The sequence below is a fragment of the Notamacropus eugenii genome, chromosome 7 (assembly GCF_028372415.1).
Source record: "Notamacropus eugenii isolate mMacEug1 chromosome 7, mMacEug1.pri_v2, whole genome shotgun sequence".
In the NCBI taxonomy this organism is placed as follows: Eukaryota; Metazoa; Chordata; class Mammalia; order Diprotodontia; family Macropodidae; genus Notamacropus; species Notamacropus eugenii.
The window spans coordinates 52,720,109-52,737,073 of record NC_092878.1 but is presented as its reverse complement, the minus strand read 5'-3'; the positions used below and the strand labels follow the sequence as shown (position 1 = coordinate 52,737,073).

Genomic DNA, 16,965 nt, shown 5'->3' with positions numbered 1-16,965 from the left:
TGAGGTGACAGCCAGGCATCCAAGTGAAGATGTTTAGAGGTAGTTATTCTTACCCAAATTCACATATTCTTTTTCTGAACTCCTGTAATTGTGATTTTTGTAACAATATTGTCTCCCTGAGTCCTTTAGACATAATACTGTGCAGTATTGCTTTCTTTTTTTTAAACTATCTCATAGGAGTTTATAGTGTCTCTTCAAAGAGATTATAAGCTTCTTCTGATCAGGGACTGTTTTGTTTTATTTGATATCCCCCTGCACATCCCATAGTGGCAGACAAGGTACCCCACTTAACTGTTAACCTAGCAGGAAGACACCAGGCAGGACAAAAATAGGTGTAGAATATTTGGTTTGTCCATTCATAATAGACAGGACCAACCTTGGACAAAGTTGTGAAGTTGTGAAAGTTTGTTAAGTATCTCCAGATTCTGTTGTCATCTTGAATGTCAGGTATTCTCCTGTTTTTCACCGTGAGCCCCTTGGGAACAATACCCTCATTTTGCCTGTAGTTGTCTTGGGGATATTTTGTTTTATTGTACTTTTTTAATGTGTTTTATTTTTCTTTGACTTTTTTTAAAATGAAGAAGCAAGTATTTTATGTCCTTCACAGAGAAAGAAAACAAGAAGCCATGTGAACAGTCAAGCAAGACGAAAACCCACATTGGCTGAGTCCAAAAATGTTTGTGTCATTCTGCATCTTGAATCTGTTATCCTTCTGTCTGGAGGTGGGTGACAGTCTTCATCATCAGTCCTCTGGAATGATGCCAGTCCTTTAATTTTACAAATGAGGAAACTGGTTAAGATTATTGCAAGAGAGACTCAACAGCAGAGGTGGAGATCCAGACGTTATCCCTTTCCTTCTCCCCACACTCCCCTCATATAACTGGAGAAATCTTCCTCCCTGGAGTCACATAATGTTCTCTTCCCACCCTGCTGGGTCCTGGGACTCAACTTCACACTCACTCCCTCAGAAGCAGTGTCCCTAACCTGCCCAGGACATCCAGGAGAAACTAACACATTAGGGTAAGCAAGAGGCCTAATTGATAAACTTATCTGTGGGTCTCAAGCAGAAATGAACAATCTGCCAATATATTATAATCCTCAGGATATCTGCTTCACCTCTGGAAGTCTCCCCAATTTTGACTTCTACTTTTTCATATCTTTGATGCCAACATACTTACACATACCCTTTAGTTCATACCCAGAGGGCCAACCTTGTCGAACAAGGATTCATACCCATTGCATAATTGGCTTGGTTCATCATGCGTACCTGTTTCTGCTGCTCTAAGCAAATACATATGATGGACTTTAACATATAGATAGTAAACTGCTGTGTCCTCTGAGCATTTTTTGTTCCCTCATTCCCTTAACTATCTCAGTTACTTGGTTCCCTTAATCCTTTAAATCCCCTTGACTTCATTGGCTCCATTTTTTCAATCACTCTGTCCTGGTTTCTCTGTCTCTCTTGTTTTCCCCAATATTCCTTTCTTGCCTTCTTATACCTCATGCCTCCTCCCCATCCTGTACTTTGTGATCCAGTGACACTGGTGTCCTTGCTGTTCCAAACACACCCTCGTCTCTCAAGTCCAGGTATTTTCACTGGCTGTCCCTCATCCCTGGAATCCTCTCCCTCCTCATCTTCTATCTTCTGCCTTCCTCTGGTTCCTTGAAGTCCTTGCTGGTATTTGCAGTTCTTCCCAGTTCTTTCCTTCTTTAGGCTGAGAGGTGACTTAGGGCATAGAGTGTTAGATGTGGAGTCATGAAGACTTAAGTTCACGTCTGACCTCAGGGAGCTGTGTGACCCTTGGCAAGTCACTTAACCTCTGTTTGCCTCAGATTTCTCATCTGGGATAGTAATAGTACCTACCTCCCAGGGTTGTTGTGAGGATAATATGAGAGTTTTGTAAAATGTTTAGCAAACTTTAAAGTGCTAAATAGATGCTAGCTTTCTAACTCTGTGTGATTATGTTCAATTTCTTCTGTATACATCTTGTTTGCACAGTGTACTTTGCAGTTTATTTCTCGCATTAGACTGTGAGTTTCCTGAGGGCAGGAGTTGATATTTTTTGCCTTTCTTTGGAACCTCAGTGCTTAGCACATACCTGGCATATAGTAGGTGCTTAATAAATTCTAGTTGACTTGATTTGATGGATCAGTGGCCCCAGTTGGGAAAAAGTTTCTATCTCCATGTTATGAGTTGTTCAACTCAATCTTTTTTCTTGTATATTTTTTTGCCTTAAAAAAAACTAGCAAGAGATGGACAAAGAAAAAGGGAAAGAATCTATTTTTCTACCTGCAAGGGAGAGTTATATGACCAACCAGGGACTTGATATCATGGTAATTTTGTTTCTTCTTATAGAGAAATATGCATGTTAGCCTCAACATCATGTCTGAGCCATTGCTTTTCTCTGTGATTTTGTATTGCCAAGGCAATATGCACAGTACAACCAGTGACTATGAATAAGCTGGAATAGTTCTGAATAGCAAAAGATAACAACCTGTCCATATAGAAGGCAGAAGAAAAACATTTATTCAAACACCAAAGCTGAATTCCAGGAGAAATTAGGGTAAGCAAGAGGCCTAATTGATAACCTTATCTGTGGGACTTTTCTTAAGGGAGAATGACTAAATTCAGTTAATTCTTTTAAAAAAAAATTTTTTTAAATTAAAAATTTTTTTAGTTAATTCTATTACTATTCAGGTGAACTTCATTTTATGCAATGTATTCCTGATACTTCTCCTTGCTTCTGCTGTCTGTTCATGTCTTTTAAAAATCTCAGATGGTTTCTAAGTTATCTACCTGTGCTTTTGTTTTTTCTTCATGGATTTTTAAAAATCTCAGGTAGTGAGGGAGCTAAGATGGTGGAGTAGAAAGACACACAAATGCTAGCTCTTACCCCACAGCCCATAAAATACCTGTAAAGAAGAACTCTCAACAAATTCTAGAGCAGCAGAAGCCACAGAAACAATGGAGTGGAGTAGATTTTTATCCCAGAGAGACCTAAAAGACCTACAGGAAAGATCTGTCATGCACCAGACTCGGAGCATAGCCCAGCCCTGCCTCGGCCATGCAGCACCGAAAGGAGCAGATCCAAACAGGCTTCAGGGACAGAATCTCCAGCGGCAGTGAAGGTCACTCAACCCATAGGCACCAAAGGTCAGTGAGAGGGTCTTTTTGGCTGACCAAGAAGGGAGGAGGTTGTCCCCATAACTCAGGCCTCCTCAGGAGGCAACAGTAGAGGCAGGAGCGGACGGAGCTCCCAAAACAGGCAGTAGCCCGCATCCGTTGTTGAAGGTCTCCTCATAAACCCCCTGAGGGAACTGAACCCTGTGTGGTGGCCCTGCCCCGACCTGAACAACTGATCTTAATCTCACACTGAATAGCAGCCCTTCCCCCACCTAAAACCCCTGAGGCTTTGGAACAGCTCATCTGAATCTCAGCCCCAGTGCTGGCTAGGTGGAACTGGAGGCAAGGTGTTGTGGAGAGGAAACTCAGAAGTTAAGTAACTGTCTGGGAAAATGCCCAGAAAATGGAAAAAAAATAAGACCATAGCAGGTAACTTTCTTGGGGAACAGGTGTCTCCCCCCATCCTTTCAGATGAGAAAGAACAAGGCATACTGTCAGAGGAAGTCAAGGCCTCTGCCTCCAGGGCCTCCAAAGGGAACTTAAACTGGGCTCAGGCAATGGAAGACCTTAAAAAATAAGTTAGCAGCTTACTGAAGGAGAACCAAAAAAAATGCTGAGGAAAATAGCAGCTTTAAAAAGAGGCTAAATCAATTGGAAAAGAGGTCCAAAAAGCCAACGAGGAGAAGGAGGTTTTAAAAAGCAGAGTTACCCAAATGGAGGATAAGGTTCCAAAGCTCACTGAAGAAAACAGTTCGTTGAAAGAGAGAATTGAGTTCAGGGAAATGAATGACTATGAGTTAAACCAAGAAGTTAGTAAACAAAAGCAAAAATTTGAAAAAAATAGAAGATAATGTGAAACATCTCATTGGAAAAACAAATGACCTGGAAAACAGATCCAGGAGAAACAGTTTAAAAATTATGGGACTACCTGAAAGCCATGATCAAAAAAAGAGCCTAGACATCTTCCATGAAATTATCAAGGAAAACTGCCCTGATGTTCTAGAATGAGAGGGCAAAATAAATATTGAAAGAATTCACTGATCACCCCCTGAAAGAGACCCAAACAGAGAAACTCCTAGGAATATTGTGGCCAAATTTCAGAGTTCCCAGAGAAAATACTGCAAGCAGCTAGAAAGAAACAATTTGAGTACTGTGGAAATACAATCAGGATAACACAGGATCTGGCAGCTTCAACATTAAATGAACAAAGGGCTTGGAATGGGATATTTCAGAAGTGAAAGGAACTGGGATTGAAACCAAGAATCACCTACCCAGCAAATCTGAGTATAATACTTCAAGGGAATAAATGGTCATTCAGTGATATAGAGGACTTTCAATCATTCATATTGAGGAAAAGACCAGATCTGTATAGAAAAATTTGACTTCCCAAGATAAGAATCAAGAGAAGCATGAAAAGGTAAACAGGAAAGAAAAATCATATAAGACTCTCTAAAGCTGAACTGTTTACATTATTACATGGAAAGAAAATATTTTTAACTCTTGAATCTTTTCTCAGTATTTGGGTAGATGGAGAGATTGTACATACACACACACACATACACATATATAGATAGAGAGTACAGGGTGTGTTATATCAGAAGAGATGATATCCACACACACACACACAAATAAAATAAAATAAAAATTAAGGGGTGAAGGAGGAAAATACCAGGAAAAGAAAGGGAGAAATGGAATGGGGCAGGCTATAACTCATAAAAGAGATAAGAAAAAACTTATTCAGTGGAGGAGAAAAGGGAGAAGGGGAGAGAGGAAAAATGAAACTACTCTCTCCACATGTGGCTGAAGGAAGGAATAACATACTTACTAAATTTGATATGAAAATTTATATCACACCACAGGAAAGTAGGAGAAGAGGTGACAAGTGGGGTGAGGGGAATGTTAGAAGGGAAGGCAAATGGGAGAAGGGAGTCACTAGAAATAAACACTTTCAAGAAGGGACAAGGTCAATTGTGGGGGAAAAAATAAGGGGGGATAGAGTAGGACAGAGAGCAATATAATTAGTATTACACAACATGATTATTATGGAAGTCTTTTGCAAAAGAACACATATTTAGTCTGTATTGAATTGCTTGCCTTCTCAGTAGGGCTGGGGAGGGAGGGGGGGAGGGAGAGAAGTTGGAATTCAAAGTATTAAAAACGAATGCTGAGAATTTTTATTGCATATAATAGGGAAATAAGAACTACATGGGATGGGGTATAGAAATTTATCTTGCCCTACAAGAAAAGAGAGAAGATGGGGATAAGGGAAGGGTGGGGTGTGACAGAAGGAGTAATCAGAATGCAAAGTATTAGAAAGCGGGGGGAGGGGAGTGATGGGGAGAAAAATTGGACATGTTGCAAAGTGAGATAAAAGCAATTAGTATTAAAACAGTTGACTGAATTAATTACTGAGAATAAATCAATGACATCTTTAGTTTGGGGAAAAGAATTTCAGTCTAAATTTCCTAGAGGAAGGTAACCTTGGGTAAAATTTGGCATTGATGGAAAAGTTAAGGTTTTAATGGTAAATTTGATTTTATGATTGCTATTTAGTCAGGAACTAGAACATGTATAGAAAGGCATGTAAGCCACTTAAGACTTGCCTCAAAAGATGTTCCTTAGCCAAAGTGAAATTATAATCATATTTGAAACCTGGTTATTGGAACTTGCCATTTTTAGATGCTATGGGACTATTAAGTGACTGTTCTTCTGAGTCTGACTCCAAGTATGGGTAGCAAGAAAGGTGATCTGAGCCTCCAATCCATGATGCCAGTAAGCTGGTGAGATGCTGGTATGAACTGCAAAAGGTGATCTCATGGGAAGGGTGGGAGAGTGGCTGTTCAGACTCAGTGTCCCCACTGACACCTGGCAGACTTTAAGCCTGACTGAATGCAAGTGGACAATCTAATCCTGCCTGGAATTGACATAAAGTTGGGGAGATATTGTATCCCTGCAATGTCTTTACTCTTGATGGCAATTTCCTATAGGCAAAAGGTTTGTAAGCTTAATACCAGATCTATTCAATTATAGATTATTGGTAGGGGAACATCCGAGGTTAAGTCTAAAATTAAGCTATTAGGCATAGGACTTTAGACCAACAACAATAAGTTAGGGTCCTTTAATTCTTAGTAATACTGTGGAGACAATTAGGGCAAGACCTTGTGAAGTTAGCAACATAAATATTATTTGTGTCTCAGTTGGTTAATATTTAAAAAAATTTTTTTTATGGTCCATATTGTAAATGCTTTAAAAAGAAGTATCACCTGACCAAAAGTTTGAATTGTTTTATCTGTTATAAACTGTGTTAAAAATGAAAAATAAAAAAAAGGATATTAAAAAAAATCTGAGGTATTTTATAAATCTAAGGTGGACATTTACATGGATCTTTTTAGAAAGTGTCCCACACTTATTTACCATAAGGCTTTCTTTTGATAGGATAGGTTGGCTTGGCTGCTTTTGAGGGGTAACTAGATTCCAAGCTCTAAGACAAAGAAAGGCTGCCCATAGCTTTGGTATGGGAAAATGTCTCAAGCAGAAATGAACAATAGCCAACATTATACTATAGTCCTCAAGAAATCTGCTTCAACCTTGGAGGTCTTTTCAATTTTGCCTTTACCTTTTCATATCTTTTATGCTAACATATTTACACATACCCTTTAGTTCATCAAAGGGGGAACCTTATAGAACAATAATTCTTACCCATTGCACAATTTGCTTGATTCATCATGCATACCTGTTTCTGTTACTCTATGGTAGACATATGATAAATTTTAACATATATATATATATATATATATGTATGTAGTAAACTTTTATGTCTTAGCAATTTTGTTCCTTCATTTCCTTAACCATCTCAGTCCCCTGGTTCCCTTAATGCTTGAAATCTCCTTGACTTTATTGGCTCAGTTTTCTCAATCACTGTCCCCTAGGTTACTCTGTCTCTCCTGTTTTCTTCAACATTCCTTTCTTGCCTTCTTACACCTTATGTCTCCCTCCCACCTTGTTCTTTGTGATCCAGTGACACTGGTGCCTTTGCTGTTCCAACATGACAATTATCTCCCAATATAGGTATTTTCACTGGCTGTTCCTCATGGCTGGAATCCTTTCCCTCCTCATCCTCTATCTCCTGCCTTCCTTGGGTGCCTTCAAGTCCTAGCCAATATTTCACCTTCTTCCTAGAGCCTTCTCTCTTTAGTCAGATAGGTGGCTTAGAGCATAGAGTTAGATGTGGATTCATGAAGCCGTGAATTCACATCTGGCCTTAGATAACTGTGTGAACCTTGGCAAGTCACTTAACCTCTGTTTACCTCTGATTTCTCATTTGTCAAACTGGGATAATAATAGTATCTGTCTCCCAGGGTTGTTGTGAGGATAATATGTGAAATTTTTAAAGTGCTTTGGAAACTTTAACGTGTTATGTAAATGTTAACTCTCTAGTTCTGTGTGATTATCTCCAATTTCTCCTGTTTGCATCTCTTTTTGTACTTTACATATGATCTCTCCCATTAGACTGTGAGTTTCTTCAGGACAGGAGCAGATTTTTTTGCCTGTGTCTGGAACACCAATGCTTAGCACATATAGTAGGTACTTAATAAATGCTAGTTGACTTCACTTGATGAGGCAGTGGCCCTAATTGGAAAAGATTTCTGTCTTCAGGTTATGGGTTGTTCACTCAATCTTTAGTCTTATATTTTTTTTAGTTTGGCAAAAAGTAACAAATGATGGAGAAAGAAAAAGAGAAAGAATGTGTCTCGCTCCCTGCAAAGGAGAACTATATGGACAACCAGGCACTGGATATCATGGTAATTTTGTTTCTTCTTATAGAGAAATATGTTTGTTTGCCTCAACTATTGCTCTTCTCTGTGACTTTGTATTGCCAAGGCTATATTCACAGAACTAACCAGACTATGAATATGCTGGCGTAGTTCTGAATCACAAAACATAACAGACTCTCCCTATCAAAGGCAGAAGAAAAACATTTATTTAGACACCAGAAAACCGAATCCATCATAGGAACAAAGCAGTTAATACCCATCATCACTGCAGGGGACACCTCCATTCCCAAGCCTTCTCTCCTCTCCCCCCTCCCTCCAGTGGGGCCTCCCCACAAACACTCACAACTCCAGCTGTCTGATTGCCTCTGTCCTCTCTCTCCCTTTGCTCTAACTGTTCTCACTCGCTTCCTCCCAGCTCTGCTCCACCCTTCCTGTTCCACTCATTCAGCATCCTCCTCCCACCACGTGTGATTTAGGCTTCCAGGAGATTTAAGCAGGTTACATGGGCCTATTAATGGATGGGAAAGATCTTCAAATTAAACAAAAATACGTTAACAATACATTTGGGTCCAAGATTTTTCTTATCCATTATATAGGTCAATGGGGCAACTGATGTCAAAAGAACCTTACAACAATATAACAGGAATCACATGAAATGAGCACAGAAGTCAGTATCTTAGGGTGGGGCTTGACCACAAGCACCCCATATTTTCCCCTTGAACAAATGGGGCTCCAAATCTTGGGGTAAGGGGTGAAGGTCTCTTTTTCCATAACTGCTTCCTGCTGAAATTAGACATAGAGCTGTTCCTGCCCAAAGAGGTCCCATTGGAGAGGTCAGTTCTTTAGCTGGCATCCAGAGCTTGGTCAAAGCCAGGTCCAGGGTTGGTGTATCACAGTCATGGACAGGGGCTGACATCCAGCTTAAGCGATCAGGCATCTCCAGGTGGAGGGTACTAAACCTGCAGGAAACAAATCTAGTAAACAAGTTTAACAGACAAAAAACCAAAAAGAAACAAGGAGACAATAACCAGAAGCTGGGTAGATACAGGGTTAGTCATGCTTCTAGACTCCATGAACCTACTATCATAGCCTCATTCACAGTAGAATATATGAGTTGAGGGTACAATTGGTAATCATCTTCTCCTGAATAAACAACAGTTAATGGTATAATCCTTCCCATGTACTTTAATTTCTGCAGCCTTTGGAACATTGTCTAGCTTCCATTTCACCCATACTTTAGTTCCCAATTTTATTCTATCAGTAGAACCCAATTTAGTTCTTCTGCTAGTTATTTTGGAAGGAGGGTCAGTTTTTACAAGGGGTATTGTTTCTATAAGGAATAATGTAATCATTTGAACTATTCTATCATTTTTACAAAACTGTATGAATTCTTCACCTAAATTTTGGAATGTCACAATAATTTCTCCTTGATAATTAGAATCTATCGCTCCAACCAATACATATATTCCTCTAGCTGCTAATCCAGATTTAGATCATATCCATCCAAAATGATTTTTAGGGATTCTCATACATATTACAGTAGAGATTTTTTTTTTATTTTCTATCCAACAAAAGTCCTTTAAACAATGTAAATCATTTCCTGCCAAACAGGTGTCCCTGGATAAGGTACTGGGACATCTGGCCTCACAGTCCAGCACTCAGTATTTGTGATCTTATGTGTTTTTTGTTTTCTAATTTGCAGATTTGGGATCATCATTCTGTCTAGATGTGTACTTCCTCCCGAGGGTCTATTATTCAAATTACATAAAGCAGTGAACAAATTATCTTTCCAATGTTGATAAGAATTATTAGGACTTTACTTTTTCCCTGTATCATAATTTCATCTATGTAGTGAGTAAGCTTTACACCAGATAGCTCTAATTCATCTAAATGTTCAGCCATACTCCTATGACAAATAGCGGGGCTATGCAGATATCCTTGTTGTAAGTGGGCAAAAGTATATTGTCTATGCTCCCAAGTGAAAGCAAACTGATCCCATTGTTTACAATCCATTGGGATAGTAATATCAATAAAATCAATAATTGGTTACCAAGTCCCATCATGTATCTGGATCCTTTCTGTTAAGGTAATGCTCTCTGAAACAGCAGCATAAAAGGGAGGAGTTACCTTATTCAATTGTCTATAATCCATTGTCTTTCTCCATGTCCCATCTGACTTTTGTATTGGCCGGACAGGATTATACCATCGAGTGCCACCTGGCACACTATTTCGCTTTAAAGTAATTATTTTAGAAGATTCAGGTAAAGTGATTGGGTCCATTTTTATTTTACCTACCGAAACTGTATTAATTCCTATCTTCCTTACTGCAAATTGGTATGTCCCCTTGGGTAAATTTAGAATCATACTTGTCAATATAACTATTCCAGTGATATATTCAGGAATTGGTACAATTACCATGGTATATTCTTTCTTAGGTAATTGTCCAATTTTCATAATTAGTTTGACTTGTCTGGCTGATATTTCAGCCCCTCCCAGTCCTGTGATGGTGATAGGAGTTCCATATTTAAACTTATCAGGGTTTCCATATATAAGGGAGGCCTCTGCTCCATTATGTATTAATGCCCTAGTTACAGTATTTGTTCCATTTTTCCAAAATATGGTCAAATTTATATGGAGCCTGTAATCCCATTTGTGTATTTCCTTAATCTGAGCTGGGGCTCAGCCAATTTCCTATTCTCCCTGAAGGTGTGACAAACCTGGATGCAAGGGTTCAGGAGGATCTATAGGGGCAGTTCTTACTTCTCTATTCCCTCTAATATCAAGCCATTTTTCTTGGTAAATTGTGTATAGTTCATTAGTTGGAATACATCTATGCTTCCAAAATCTACCCCTGCTCTCAAAAGAGTAGTAAGCAAAACTTTTCTTGCCAATCTATTCTGATTCTCATTCTGTTGGCTATTTACTCTTCTCTCTTGAGGAGATTTATCTTTTTCTCAGTCCCCTAAGTCACTTAACTGTGAAATATTGTCTAGCATCTTTGAAAGAGGATTCCTTATCTCCCCAATTAGTGGAATCAGAATTAGGTGTTTGTAAGCAGGAAGAGCCATCTTCACTATGACGTTTCTCTGGCAAATTGCTAAGTGGATATCACTGTATGCATCTGAGTTTCTAATAATTATGACATTGTTCATTACCTCCTCCTTTAACTTTCTAATGCAGTACCAAAGTGAATACCAGGGTCTATCTCCTCTAGGCCTTATAGGGTCAGTAGCATACTGCCTATTATATCCATCTACAGCTAAAGCTAACAGATTGGTTGTATTGTTATCTCCTTGCATAAGGTAATCTCTAAAAGCTTACTGTACAAAAGGATTCTGAATTTCAAGCAATCCATGCTATCTACCAATACTCTTCCAGCCCCTTCATCACTGATTCTCACCATCTAAGATATAAACAATTCTCCCATCCTTTGGGTGAACCAACCCAAAATATCTGTGACCTGCTGCTGAGCAATATCCTCAATTATCTCCCTAAACGCTGCATTGCTCCCCTGGTTGCCCTGCTTTCATCTTAGTATTGGGCATGCTTCTGCCTGAAAAGACTCCTCCTCTAACATTGTCTCGTTTTCCTCCTCTGACTTTGTTATATTTTCCTCCTGTGCACTCTCTTGGCAGTTACTGTGGCAACTTGCCTTGGCCTGTACAAGGGTTGCATGCCCACTCTTTTTGCCAGCTTTTTGCTTCTTCTTTCAAGCTAAATGAACAGTTTTTTCTTCTTCTATGTGAGACCATCCAGCTTACTCTTTAGAAGGAGAGCCAGAATGCTGAGAATTCCCATACAAACTAGGTAACTCTTTTTCCATCTGAATTTTTTCCTTCAGCAACTTGCCTCTACTTTTACACATCATACTGTAACCTGTTAACAAAATCCAGCCTCTCCTACACACTAAGTTCTTTCCCTAGTTTTATTGGTATTCCTTGCAACTGTCTTTCAAAATCTCTAGGTTCTCCCTTCTGTAACCCCGGTTCCCAGTTTTCACAGGGTCCTATGCGTTTAGCCCATTCCTTTGCTAGCTAGGAATAAGGTGAATCCTTCCATCATGGGATATCCATTTTTTCCTGTAAAGCCCTTTTGTCTCCAAATAGAGATTTTATACCCTGTGATCCTGTTTGTGACACCAAATACATCGCCAAGAAAATATTCACAGCACCAACAGGACTATGAATATGCCAGCATAGTTCTGAATAACAAAATATAACAGACTCTCCATATAAAAGGCAGAAGAAAAGCATTTATTCAGACACCAGAAAGCCGAATTCCAACACCAGAAAGCCGAATTCCAACATCAGAAAATCAAATTCACCATAGCAACAAAGAAGTTAATATACATTATCACTGCAGGGGACACCTCTGTTCCTAAGCCTTCCCTCCCACGCTGGGGCCTTCCCACAAACAAACACTCATAATACTAGCTGTCTACTTGCCTGTGTCTCTCTCTCTCTGCTCTACCTGCTCTAACTCACTTCCTTCCAGCTCTGCTCCACCCTTCCAGTTTTACTCATTCAGCAACCTCCTCCCACCACAAGTGACCTCCATATGATTTAAGTAGGTTACATGGGCCTATTAATGGATGGAAAAGATCTTCAAATTAGGCAAAAATACATTGACGATACAAACTTACTCAGACTTTGTGCATGTTTGTAGGGGGAGGAGCCAGACATTCTAGAAAAAACCAAGAATGAAAATACAGGAATCAACTTGGGGAATGAATCAGAGCTTTCCACTTTACAAAGGTGCTGTATGAAATTTAATATTGATGAATGTAAAGTCCTACAGGAATTCAGAAAAACCTCTATATGTGTAGTTTTCACTGGCTATCTCCCATATCTAGAACTCTCTCTCTTCTTAACCCACCTCCCCTGGCTTCTTTCCCAGCTAAAGTCCAATCTTCTTCAAGAAGCCTTTCCCTTCAAGAAGCTTTTCCCACATTAATTTTAGTGCTTTCCTAATGAGATTATCCCCCATTTATCTTGCATGTAGTTTGTTCATGCTGGTTGCGTCTTGTCTCCATCAGACCGTGAATTCCTTTAGAACAGATTGCCTTTTGACTTTCTTTTTATTCCCAAAACTCAGCACAGTGCCTGGCACATAGTAGGTGCTAGTAGACAGACTGTCAAGTAAAGCATAGAGGGTAGTTTTGGTGAGATAAGTTTTTGCAAAACTAGAGGATCTAGGGGTTTCAGGTGTCCATGAGTTCAATACAAGTCAACAGTATGATACAAGAGGCAATAGAGACTGTCCAGAGGAAGAGAAATGGAAGCCAGGTTTCACTCTGTCCTACTCAGACCCCAGCTAGGGCTATTGACTTCAGTTCTGGTCACTGAATTTTAGAAAGAACATTGATAAGGTGGGATGAGTCCATGGGAAGATGATGAGAGGATTGTTAAGGGTGAGTCAGGTGAGCATCAGTTTAGAGTGGGAAGGTACCTCAGATAAAGTTGAGACCAAATCTGAAGAATAGCCATTCACCATTCATCCCCCAAACAGGAATTACTGTGTGGGAGAGCAAATCTAGAACTCCTCATGTGTTTTCTTAGCAGGTGCCATTTTCCACAACTATCGCAGTACCTACTGTTTTCATCCATATTCCTTCAAGTCAAACCTTTAATCTGGCCACAGGCTCACTTTCCCTATCTAGACCTTAGAATAACCCTCTGGGCTTTAATTTCCTGGATGCTCCTTTAAACTTTCACCACAAATGCTAGATTCTCTCCTCTCCTCTCTCTCCTTCTGTCTTTCTCTCCCTCTCTCCTACCTGTTCTGTCTATCTCTCTCACTCTCTTCTGTTTTTCTGTCTCTCCTATCTGTCCCTCCTCTCTGTTCCTTTTTCTTTCTCTGGCATTGCCTCTATTTCTGTCTCTTTCCTGTCTGTTCATCCATCAGATTGTGAGTTCCTTGAGAATAAGGACTGTCTTTTGCCTCTTTTTGCATCCCCAGCACTTAGCACAGTGCCTGTCATATAGTAGTAATTGATAAATATTTGTTGACTGACTCTCTCTTTCTCCCTCTGGAACCTTTTGTTTCACCCCTATTCAAAGACAGCTTGTTATAGTGGAATGAGCATCTAGGTTCGAATGCCATGTCTGATGCTTCATAGTCCAAGTCCTAGTTAAGTCACTTAACTTCGGTTTATTCAGTGTAATGTGAAGGAACTTTTAAGGTCCCTTCTAGCTCTTTTGCCGTGATCCTATGATTCCTCCTTCTTCCCACTCAGCACCTTTTCCCTCAGCTGATACAGTCTCAGTGTGCCTATGCACACTGAGAAATTCAACGACACCCACCTGTTCTCTGCAACAAAACTCTCCCTGGAAAAACCACCATCTGCAAAGAGCGAGCAGTTGGACTCAGAGAAATAAGAAAGTCTGCTCTTTGGGCTGAAGGTGTAAAGTAAGGTCAGAGATATCAGAGACAAATGAGGAAGGAAAAGTGATGAGGCAGGGTCATTCTGAAGTCCTCATACTTTTAGGTACCTCCAAGCCAATTCAGGAAGGCCAACCTCTCACTATAATTTTCTAGTTTGTAAACACATTTCTGATGGACTGTTCAAAGGTGTGTCCCTGGGGGGAAGAAAACCAGCCCAGAAGGGCTTCTTAGGAGACCATCACCTCCCCCTACTTCAGAATGTGACTTGTGTATTCAGTGAACTTAGAGGACAGCAATGAGTGAAAACCTTTGAAAGAGGCAAAAAATAAAAGCTATTCTCTTTTGTAAAGCATGAATGATAATCTGGGATACCTTTAGGTCCAGAATAGGATGGAGTTTGCTGTGATTTCAGCCCCAGAAAGGTTAGATTTGACACAACCAGCATTGGTTTTCTTCATGCCAAAGACCATTACCTGCTGAGTGTATTCATTGAACCAAGACAGGTTCTACTTGGACACCAAGGTGTCCTTTCTGGGTTGGGAGTGTAGGAACTAGTGAGAAGAAGATGAGGTAATTCTAACTTTTTCCTATTTGATCTTTAATAAGGGGAAGCCTGCAGACTTCCTCCCAGGCAAGGCAGTTCTATGAAACCCGTGCCCAGTTGTTCCAGAAAATCCTATTGGGCCTTCTGTGTACAGGTAAGGTATTCTGAGTATTCCTCAAATACTGAGAAGTGAGGATTAAATTACTGTGGGATTGGTGCTGTATCACTATGAAACACACTGCTAGGTGTGGTGGTACAATGGATAGAGTACTGGGTCTGGAGTCAAGAAAACCTGAGTTAAAATTCTTCCACAGAAACTTTTCTAACTGTGTCATCCTGGGCAAGTGACTTAACTGCTCTGCGTCTGCTTATGGGAATAATATCTCCTACAACACGCAGGGTTGTTGTGAGACTCAACTCAATTAGTATATGTAAAGTCTTCTGAAATTTTTTTAGGTGTCCCAGAATGTCTTTAGTCACAGGTGAAAGTAGTAATATTAGAAAACATTAGTTCTCCATAGACATAGAGGCAAGTCACTTAACCCTGTTTGCCTCACTTCCTTATCTGTAAAATGAGCTGGAGACGGAAGTGATTAACCAATCCCGTATCCTTTCCAAGAAAACCTTAGAGGGGTAATAAAGAGTCAGGCAAGACTTAAATGACTGAACAACAATAACAACAAAATATGTGGAAACCATTTCCAAAATCTGTTTTTTTTACCGTAAGAAAAAATACACATTTTGTAATCATTAACCAAGTGGTTGCCATCCTTTTTATATAACATTTCATCTCTCTACATATGCTTCTTACCTCCTACTTGATGCAATAAATCCCTACCTCTTTAGTTTACAGTAGAAAATTGTGTTAAATTATAAATATCATCAACCAATTTTAGCTATATAGGTAAATAATGTATTAGCAAATGTTTGGTTTCAAATTAGATTCCTAGAACTTGACAAAGTACATGTTTCTGTTTTAAAAATAAATTAATAAGAACATATTTTGTTGAATGAGAAGAGACTCATTAGAAACTTGTCAATGCTCCAATATGAACCGGATACTTGCCTTTTTTTTATTTTTTGAGAAAAAAGCTTTTGAATATTGTATGCATATTTCATTCAATTATGCATCAATTTTTTTTTATTGTCCCAGAATTGTTTTAGTGAAGATATCTGGTCACCTAATCAAACCTGATATTTCAGGACAATAGAAATGATAATCACCAGCCAAAACTAAATGGCAGCTAGAACTAAGACGGCCTTCATTTTTCATCCTGCCACCACATTTGTCTTCAAAACTATTTAGGTCTGTTGCTAAAAGCTGTTGCATTACCTTTTAAGTTTCTGATTTGTCTTCTAGCTCATCCGGTCTCTCTTCTCTTTAGTTTCCTTACTTGAATGACACCAGTTACTTCCATCTGATTTTATATATGTCTAATTTTGTCATTTTGAGATCCAAATCTTGGCCCAGATGGGCCCCTTAGGGAAAAGTCCTCTTCTTCATCTGAATCTTCTTCCAAAAGATTTTTTCTTTCACTTTTCATGGAACTAGTGACATCATTATCATTTAGGTAGTACTTGGATTTAGGAGGCATCTTTATTACTCAAAAAGTTGTTTTCTTTTCCCTGACTTGAACAGGCAGATATATGCCACCTAGGCATCCAAAGGGAGGCCTCTGGCTGTCTCTTAGAGCCAGGGTGGGATAGGATGGCCTGGACAAGGCTAAGCTGGACTGAGGAAAGGGGAAGGAAGCAAGGAGGAAGGAAGAAGAAAGGGAGGAAGTGGAAGAGAAAGAAGAGAAAATGGTGATGGGCTTGGACCCAGCTTTGGCCACTCTACTGCTTTTCCAGATCAGTAAGCATCCATCCATTTGCATATTTCTCTTTTTTTTCCCAATAATATTTTATTTTTTCCCAGTTGCATGTCAAAACAATTTTTAACATTCATTTTAAAAAATTGTGATTTCCACATTTCCTCTATCCCTCTCTTACATCACCCTTCCCTGAGACAGTAAGCAATTTGATGTAGGTTATACATGTTGTTATGTAAAACACATTACCTTATTAGTCATGTTGTAAAAGAAAATACAAACTCATCAAAAAAATTCATATGTAATAAAACTACAGAAAATTGAAAA

The 16,965-nt window shown here is 39.3% G+C and overlaps 2 pseudogenes; one reads left to right on the top strand and one right to left on the bottom strand.

The window, feature by feature from the left end:
* Positions 1-7,524: 7,524 nt before the first annotated feature.
* LOC140514668 (sodium/nucleoside cotransporter 2-like) overlaps positions 7,525-16,965 on the top strand; it is a 40,600-nt pseudogene continuing 31,159 nt past the window's right edge.
* Positions 16,013-16,422, bottom strand: LOC140513899 (vesicle-associated membrane protein 4 pseudogene; annotated as a pseudogene).